The sequence below is a fragment of the Ambystoma mexicanum genome, chromosome 3q, assembly GCF_040938575.1.
Source record: "Ambystoma mexicanum isolate Mex_15411 chromosome 3q, UKY_AmexF1_1, whole genome shotgun sequence".
Taxonomy (NCBI): Eukaryota; Metazoa; Chordata; class Amphibia; order Caudata; family Ambystomatidae; genus Ambystoma; species Ambystoma mexicanum.
The window spans coordinates 351,196,987-351,206,279 of NC_090926.1; positions in this window are offsets into that span (position 1 = coordinate 351,196,987).

The following is a 9,293-nucleotide window of genomic DNA, read 5'->3' on the forward strand; positions in this document are numbered from 1 at the left end:
GAGACTCAAATGGCCAATCCAGTGAAGTATAGTCCAGCAACTCCCACCCATCAGGCAGGGCATTATGAACATAGGGCCATGTTTTCCCCTATCGACTTATTATCCTTATCCACATTGGGCAATAGGTGTGAAAGGTCACATGCAATGAAGTTCCCAATTGGAGATTGAGTGTCCTTTCAGTTCGGTGCTTTCTAGGGCGAGGGTCCATCGGGTGAACTACCGCTACGCCAGGTAAATGGTACTAAACTGAATACAAATGATGTTTTTAACTGGCTTATGGCAGCATTTTACCCAGCTGTTTGCGTTTATTGAAAAGGTGGCATTTTGCAAGTTGAGTTTCCATCAAGTTATACAACCGAAAACGTGGGTTCACAGGTTTCAAAAATGTCCTAAAAATTGTGCAAAGGCATTTTGTCTTAGGTGTTTTACAGTGTGTTTCTCATTGAACACATTTTACTATCTTGTGTTGCTGTGGCTTTAAATCATTTATGAAAAAATACACAATAGAAATTAATAGTGTGCAATCAGCCCACACCCTTCCCCTTCATCATGTACCTTCATGGTCTAACCCACAGTACCCTAAATACATAGCTCTCAACCATTTGTGTTGCAAAGGCGGGTGAAATCACGCGATTTTGTTTTTGGCGGGTGAGACGCCCATTAGAATGAATGGGCGTGCAGGAGTCTTGGCGGGTGAGTCAGCCCTTTACAGGGCAGGTGACACCTGCCAAAAGCTGGTGAGTTGAGAGCTATGCTAAATAGCACCCCAGCCAAACTTGGTTATGATATGATGGTTTATTTGTATAGCGCCTATACACGTGTTTCAAAGCGCTTCATGACAAGGGAGGGAACAAGGGAAAAAATATAAAACATTCTTACAGACCAGGAACAACAAGAATGTAAAAAAAAAACAATTATTCTCGGCCTGTGGTAAGACACAAATAGTAAGGAAATGGGAACAGACAGGCTACTACCATACTAGGCCTGACGACATTTCTGGTAGAGCTGGAGAATTGCACAAGGTGAGGGTGAGGGAAAGAGAAGGGGGGAGAAGAACAAAACAAGCGACTATCGTACTAGGCCTGATGACATTTCAGATAGTGCTGGAGGAGAAGGGGGGATAACAAGTAAGAAGGAGGGGAGGAGACAAACAAAGTTACTATCATAATAGGTCCAGGGACCAATCAGATAGAGTAAGTGCATAGCAAAAAGTAAGAGTGGGGAGGAGAAAAAGAGAAGGTGGGGAGGGAGAGTAAAAGAGAACAGAAAAAAGAACAATGAAAAAAGCAGAGAAGCAGAGGGAAGAACAAAAAACAGTTGCAGAGGTTAGTGAGGCAGGTAATGTTGCAAGGGAACAAGAAAAATGTAGGCAGGAGTCACGGTCAATGGGCACAGCATGATTCAGGGCCAACCTGAGTGGAAGATCCAGGGAATTGCCGTGATTGCCCCATAAAATCCCCTAAGAAAATAGTAGGTGCCACAGACAACGACAGCAAAGAGTCTGAGCTGAATCCAGAAAACCCAGACGCCCGGCAAGTGAAGGGGTCCACTTGTCGAGCAGAATAAAGAAAGTTGTACAGACCTCACACCTGGTCATCCCGGTACTATTGATCAACCACCAACAACCATCAAAGGTGCATGCTCTAGAAGCCTACATTGATAGTGGAGCGGTGGGAAACTACATCGATCAAAATCTGGCTGCCCGGATAGGCCTTCCTCTCCAGCAAAAACTACAGTCGGAAAACGTCACTGCAGTGGATCGCTCTCAGTTGTCCTCCAGCCCAGTAAAGCAACATACCGACAAAGTCATGCTAATGTGTCAGGATGGTCATCGGGAACACATCTCTTTCGATCTTACTGGGGCCCCCAGTTCCAAATGATCCTAGGAATGCCGTGGCTAGAAGCCCATAACCCTAGGATTGACTGGCGCACAAGGGAGCTGACCTTTCCTCAAGAATGTGCAAAGAGTTGCTACCACAGAGACGTGAGGAATCTACAACTCAAGGCGAAACCAATCCTAGGAATCTCTGGTTCGTTACCCCCCTGAATATCAGGACTATCTGGATGTGTTCCAAAAGGAACACGCTAACACCCTGCCTTCACACAGACCTTACAACTGTTGAATCGACTTGGTTCCTGGAGCACAAATCCCTTGCAGTCGAATTTACGCTCTCACTGAGCAAGAAAATCAGCACCTGAGGACGTACCTAGACCAGTACCTAGCCAACGGATTCACCCGCCCATCCAAGTCTCCTGCCTCCTCGGCTCTCTTCTTTGTACCAACGAAGGAAGGGGACCTCAGAACTTGTATAGATTATAGGGCATTGAACCAGATCACTGTCAGGAATAGATACCCTCTGCCGCTCATGTCCGAGCTACTAGATCAGGTGAAGAATGCTCAAATCTATACAAAGTTGGACCTACAAGGAGCTTACCATTTGGTAAGGGTAAAAAACCGTGACGAATGGAAAACCGCATTCCGATCCAAATACGGGCTCTTCGAATATCCGGTTATGCCCTTTGGGTTATGCAACGCACTAGTAGCATTCCAGTTCTTCATGAACAATGTACATCACCAATTGTTGGATTTTTGCGTTCACGTGTACATCAACAACATTCTTATCTGCTCAGCGTCCAAGGAAGGTCATGTTGGCCATGTAAGGGCAGTTCTGGAAAAGCTTCGTAAGCATCGGCTGTTGCCAAACTAGAAAAGTGCTTCTTCCATGTCACAGAAGTCGAATTTTTGGGCTTCATGCTTACCCCACGAGGGGTTCACATGGGCACTCGCAAAAGTGGATGCTATTCTTCAGTGGCCATCTCCAAAATCGACCAAGGGAGTGCAGAGCGTACTCTGATTTGCCAACTTTTACAAGCGGTTTATTCCGGGGTTTTCTCAGATCGTTCATCCAATCACTTCTCTATTAAATAAGAATACAAGTTTTCCTGGTCCCCCGAAGCTGAAAAGGTCTTACAGGAATTAAAACTGGCCTTCACCTGAGCACCAGTTCTCTGGCACCCCCGACCTGACCTGCCCTGTAGTTGAGACAGGCTCCTCCAGCGTGGCCATGGGGGCAGTGTTATCACAAAAGGACCCGCACACGGGGCAATTACATCCTATATCCTTTTGGTCCCGTAAGTTTACTGCACCAGAAATGAACTATGCCATCACTGACAAAGAGCTACTGGCAATTAAAGGAGCTCTTAAAACCTGGAGACACTACCTGTGTGAAGGACTGGAGGGGGGTGTCTGTACAACTGCTCTCTATATGGTAGAGGAGAGGCACAGAGGACCCCAGCCAAGAGTCTCTATTATTGGTATGTGGTCGAGCAATCAAGGCCTAACTTCTCAGGAGGTGGTGCGGGCTAGTTCTTAAGTACAGTGTAGTCCCCAAGCACCCGCAAAGGAATGTCCGCACACTGTATCGGTTAAAACACAGTCTTTATATAATTAATATTCAAGGTTATGTACAATATCACAATAACTCACTTTGTACTCGGTTATCTATAATGGCAAAAATACGGTTCTACGTGGTACCACAATTACTATTAGATCTCTTTAAAGTGCATCAACTGTACGGTTAAATGTCACACAAATCAGTTTGTAAATGAAACCAACAATAGATATGAGAGGAAAGCAGTTGGTTAGAACAATTGGCAGAATACTGGCCCCTACCGTTAGACACAGTTCTGTGTGGAGATCCCCACCTGGGCAACCTGTAGAATAAAGATATAGCCCAAGCCCAGTCCATATATTGTTCACAAGAGACTTTCCAATAGTTCTGCAACCCCAAAGTACCTGGCGTTGTAGCGTTCGTCATCAGGGAATCGATGGCCCTTCTTGAGTGACCTCCCTTTAAGACGGGAGTCACGGGTCGTCCAGCGGAGAACAGGGTTAACTACGGCGGTGAAGTGGCAGCTTCTTTCCTAGCGGTGCTCATCTATGGGAAAGCGTAAATGTCCTGCAAGGAAGAGGCGTGCGGGGCACCTCGATGTCGATAGTTCTGGACCGCAAAGGGGTTTGAAGAACTGTGGCCCAGCAAGGCCGTCGAGTCGTCGGTGTCTCGTGGTCTTTCGGTAGCGGGAAACCCACTGGTGGATGCTCCTCGGCGCGACGACGGCCTGGCCTTCTCCAGCGGGATCAGACGGGTGATTATGCGGACGAGAGCGTTCTTGGTCAAGATTTCTTAGACAAACGGGAACATGGCGGCTCCGGTCGTCGAAAGTGGTGGACAATCGTCTGGGCGCTTCTCCTTGGGATTCCGCGGCAGTCCCCATCTCGGGTCGGCAGCCTGTCGTAGGTCTGTCTACCAGGGAGCTTTGGCAGAGATCAGCTGGTGCACGATGGTCCCTCGTAGCTCGGGAAGAGGGCGCCTTACCAGGTCGAAGACACAGAAGCTTTCAGATTGATGAAGGAGAGCAACATCAATTCTTCTCTTCCAGCATGGCTTCAAGGTCAGGCGTCAGTTTCACTTCAGTTACTCTTTGTAGTTTGGACTTCAGCACTGAACACGATTCCTAGCAGTGAGAGGTCCCCAGATATACTGTTGATCTCCCATTCATTCCGCTGGGTCACACTCGAGCATCCAATCACTACGAAGGGCATTCAACAGTCTGTCAGCCAATCAGGCGCACGGTGCATTCCGGCCATTCTTCTCCATCCAGACACTTGCAACACAGAATGTGGATTCGGACAAGTACCACGCCATTCAACACTACACACTGCATTCATACTAGTTTCGGGCAGGGCTGTCTCAGTCATTGTGTCAGACACCAGAAACTAGACATCCAGAACAAGAAGTGCATATTCGTCACACACTCCATTCACCCAGGTCCCACAGGTCCCACAGGTGTACCCACAACATACGGTCGTTGGGAAGGCTCCAGCCAGTCTGGTCGGCACTTCCCCACACTACCATATATGTAACTTCCACCCAACAGCCAGTCAGTGGGAGGGACAGATTCAGGGCTTCCCGGGACTTCGGGATGATCAAGGTAGCAGGCGATGGAAGGCAAGAGGCCGCGGGGGTCATCTTGCCTTCATCAGGAATCTACTGATTCCAATGACAGAGCCTGGGCATCCCAAAATGGAGGATGCCCAGGGCACCAGTCAATTCAGCACAGAGCTGCCACCAGCCCTTACCCTGCTCTGTGGGCCACACACAAGTGCCCAAAAACATACACTAGGGGCACAGGGTTGTACCCCTACCCATGGATGCCATAAGGGTATTCCATGGGTCCGTTCACCAAAACCAAAAGAGAGAGCTCCACCGCCAGGAGTCCCACATGAACTCCTGTGCGGAAAACACAACCAAACACACGATAAAAAACAGTAAAAGACAAGGATACAGAGGCCCTGTTCCTCCGATGCATTTCCAGCATCACAACCAGCTAGGAGCAAGACATACAGTCACAGTTATTGCAGACCATTGTAATCTGCAGTATTTGAAAAATGCTAAGGCCCAATCTTCGCGTCAACTTCGCTGGGCTCTTTTCTTCGCAGAATACGACTTTATCACTTACAGACCATCCGAGCCATTACCCATCATTTCTGAAGAGCGGATTCAAAACCAGATCGTAGTAACCGCCTGCTGGGAAGACTTGAAAGTCGATCTCCAATCTCACATGGAGCAAACAGCCCAACGAGAATGGTTAGCTAAAGGGGACCATTACTCCATTAAGGACAATTTACCTTATTTTCAGGGAAGACTGTATATTCAAGACAAGGAAATACAAAACAAAATTGTAGCAAACAACCACGAGTCATTAGTGGAGGGACATCCTGGAATTACCAAGACTCGGGCCAAAATTCAGAAAAACTATTGGTGGCCAACCTGGAGAAAGGACGTGGTCCAGTTTATTGCAGCCTATGGTGTTTGAGCACAAAAAAAATCTCAAAAGTGAAGTCCCGCAGGGTTATTGCGTCCGTTGGCTGTATCACCAGCACCATGGCATACGTTGTCCATGGACTTCATTACCGATCTGCCACCCTGCGACGGCTTCAACACAATTCTAGTCATAGTAGAAATATTCTCCAAAATGGCACATTTTATTCCACTAAAGGGGCTTCCCACTGCTGCAACCCTGTCCACTGTATTCTTAGAACAAATAATTAAACTACATGGCTTTCCTTCGGTAATGGTTTCGGATCGTGGAACTCAATTTGTTTCAGCTTTCTGGAGGAGATGTTGTAAGATAGCGCAAATCGATCTTCGCCTATCCACAAGTCACCATCCCAAAAACCGATGGTCAGACTGAAAGGACCAATCAGACGCTAGAACAATACCTGAGATGTATGTTGTAGCAAACAGAAGGGTCTTGGAAAAGCATTCTCTGGTTGACTGAATTTGCTTACAATAACTCCATTCACACCAGTACTGGACAAACCCCATTCTATACCATGAATGGACGGCACCCTCGGACATCCTCTTTTGATCCACTTCATCAACTAGAAATGCCAGCGATCACCTCCTTACATAAGACCAAACTCTTAAGGAAGCAACAAAGAACCTGATCAAGGCCATGGAACAACAAAAAAGGTTTGCAGACAGGCATAGAAGGGAAGCACCGCATTACCAAGTTGGTGATAAAGTATGGTTGGCGTCCAAGAATATTCCATTGAAGGGTCCGCGGCCCTTCTGTCTAAGATACCTCGGACCTTACCCTATCAAGGCCATTATTAATCCTGCTGCCATACAATTATATCTACCTGCCAATATGCGGATCCATCCAGTATTTCACGTTTCCCCCCTAAAACCTGTGAAACCAGAGACTAGGATTAAAAAACCACCTGAGCTTGAGATCCTAGAGGGAGAACTTGAGTACGAGGTTAAGGACATCCTGGACTCTAAGATAGTACGATCAAAACTGTACTACTTGATCGACTGAGAGGGTTACAGACCTCAGGATCGCACACGGGAACCTGTCGACTAATCAGACGGTTTCACCGTAATAACCCTGCCAAACCCGACCGGGGAGAAGAGCGCCCGTGAGAGGGGGCTTGAGGGGGGAGTGCTGTCATGGCCACTGGACAAGAGCCCATGTTTCTACCACCTACAGGGTCCAAATGGACCCAGTCCTGGCGCCTCTGGCACCAGGCTCATGCAAAAGTTTGCTTGCCACACTTTATTCCTAAGGCACGTGCATCCAGGCCGGGCGTGGCCATAGGAGAACATTGGGGAGCACATGCAAGAACCTCTGGGAGTGGCAAGGTGGAGCCACAAGGTGGGCCAAAGGGAGGGGCCGGCCCCAGCCTATTTAAGGCCACCCCGCCCGCATCCTGGCGCTTCGCGTTAGTCTGCTTTCTGAAGCGTAACGCTTACCACCGCCTGCAGAGTCCTTACCTGTTTTCCATCTCATCACCTCGAAGCGCGATTTACCCGGCTCCAGCTACACCATCGCTAAAAGCGCATTACCTGGCTCCAGCTACACCATCGCCTGCAGCGCATCGCATCTTACCTGGTTCCATAGTCATCGGAGTTGGAGCGCATCCTTACCTGTTCCAGACATCCAGCTACGCGAGAGCTTCTTCCATCAATCCTCTTCACAGAGTCTTCCATCCTGCAACCGCGGACAGGCCTTTGGACAGCCGCTTCCCGCTTGATGTCGCCAGGCCCTCCCTGCAAGAGAAAAGAACACACAAGGTTAGAAACTGCATAAATAACTTATGCTTGGCCGCGCAACACCTGAGTCTTGCATTCTACCCTGAAAGCCAACTTAACACCTACTTGGGAGCATCGCCATTCTCTTGGGCTTCATTGGGGCTCGCTTTACACACCGCGACTCTGTGCAGTCATCTTCAAACCTATAGGGGAGAGAAAAGACATTGCAAGAATTACGAACTAAAATCACAGCAAAAAGACATTGCAATAATTACGAACTATAAACATGGCAAAAACGACATTGCATTAGAACACGGACAATAATCATTGTTAAAAGACTCTTACTTTCCAAGTGCTCTGTTGCAGCCGGTCTGGGCCGCCACATCCACGGACCAGTGAAGCAACTAGGTCCATCCAAGGCGCCCCTGCTAATGAGAAGCAGCACAGAGAGCTCATCCTTGCAAGAAACCAGAGGCAGTACCAGCAACCGGAGCAGTCAACATTGCAGTAGCTGGGGTAGAGAACCGATCCATGGGAGCCAAGTCCAGGTAGTGCTCCAACCGTGCCCCTACGTCCCCGCAGAGACCAGGTGAGCGTAACAACTTCCTAAGAGAAGTTGTGAGGATCCTTCAGGAAGACTGCAGCTCGCGAGCAGGTTGTCGCAGCCATGACTCGAGTGCTACGCTGCTGGATACCAAAGTACAGGGAATTCGACAGAGATTAGAGAGAAAGGCCCCGAAAGCAGAACGCCGCTGCAGTGGGTGCAGGTGAGCCTGCTGATGTTTTGTGCATGCACTGAGAGAGACCAAGGGAAGCCAGGGAGGGGACTTCTTCCCCCTTCACCCACCCTTGGATTGGAGTATAATGAGGATCGCTGCCCCGTGGGAAATGCATGGGAGAGTTTACTTTTATTGTGCACATAGGGTGTTACTTGGGGCTGAAGGGACATAGGACAGCTGTAAGCGACATTCACCGCCCTAGCGGAATTCCGCTAACCTGGGAACCTACAGACAGCCAGAGGTTTATTTTGATCTGACTGTGCAAGTGACTGGAGAAGAGAGGCGGGAGTAGAAAACGGGGCTTTCCTGAGGTAACCGCTCCCAAACAGAGCTGCAAGATTCAGATAACTGCATTGTTTGTCACCAGAATAAAATATGCCTTGAAGCTGAACTTTTGTGTACTTTATCCAACAACCCAAGTGGTGACATTCCTAATGCAAGAGCTAATCCTAAATTATCAGGATGGCTTTATTCCCGGCCGATCAACACCGAACAACCTTAGAAGGTTATTAGAATTAATGCATAACATAAATCCTGTGATTCAACAGTGGTAGCTACATTAGATGCAGAGAAGGCATTCAATTCTGTTGATGGGACTTTCTTGTTTGAAGTACTGAAAAGATTGGACATGGGTACATGGTATCTAAAATGGATTCAACTTTGTGAACACTCCCTAAAGTAATAATCTGAATGATTTAGACACGCCCAATCTCAATATTCCCTATTGGAGGCATGAGAGGAGGATGCCCACTGTTGAATCTGCTATTTTTACTTGCGATAGAACCCATTGCCTGTTACATCCGAAGGTACCATGAACAAAGAGGGTTTAAGATGTACTCATCAATCAACATAATATCACTATACGGGTAAGATATGCTCTAATACATGAAATACCCACAAGATAATCTACAACTGA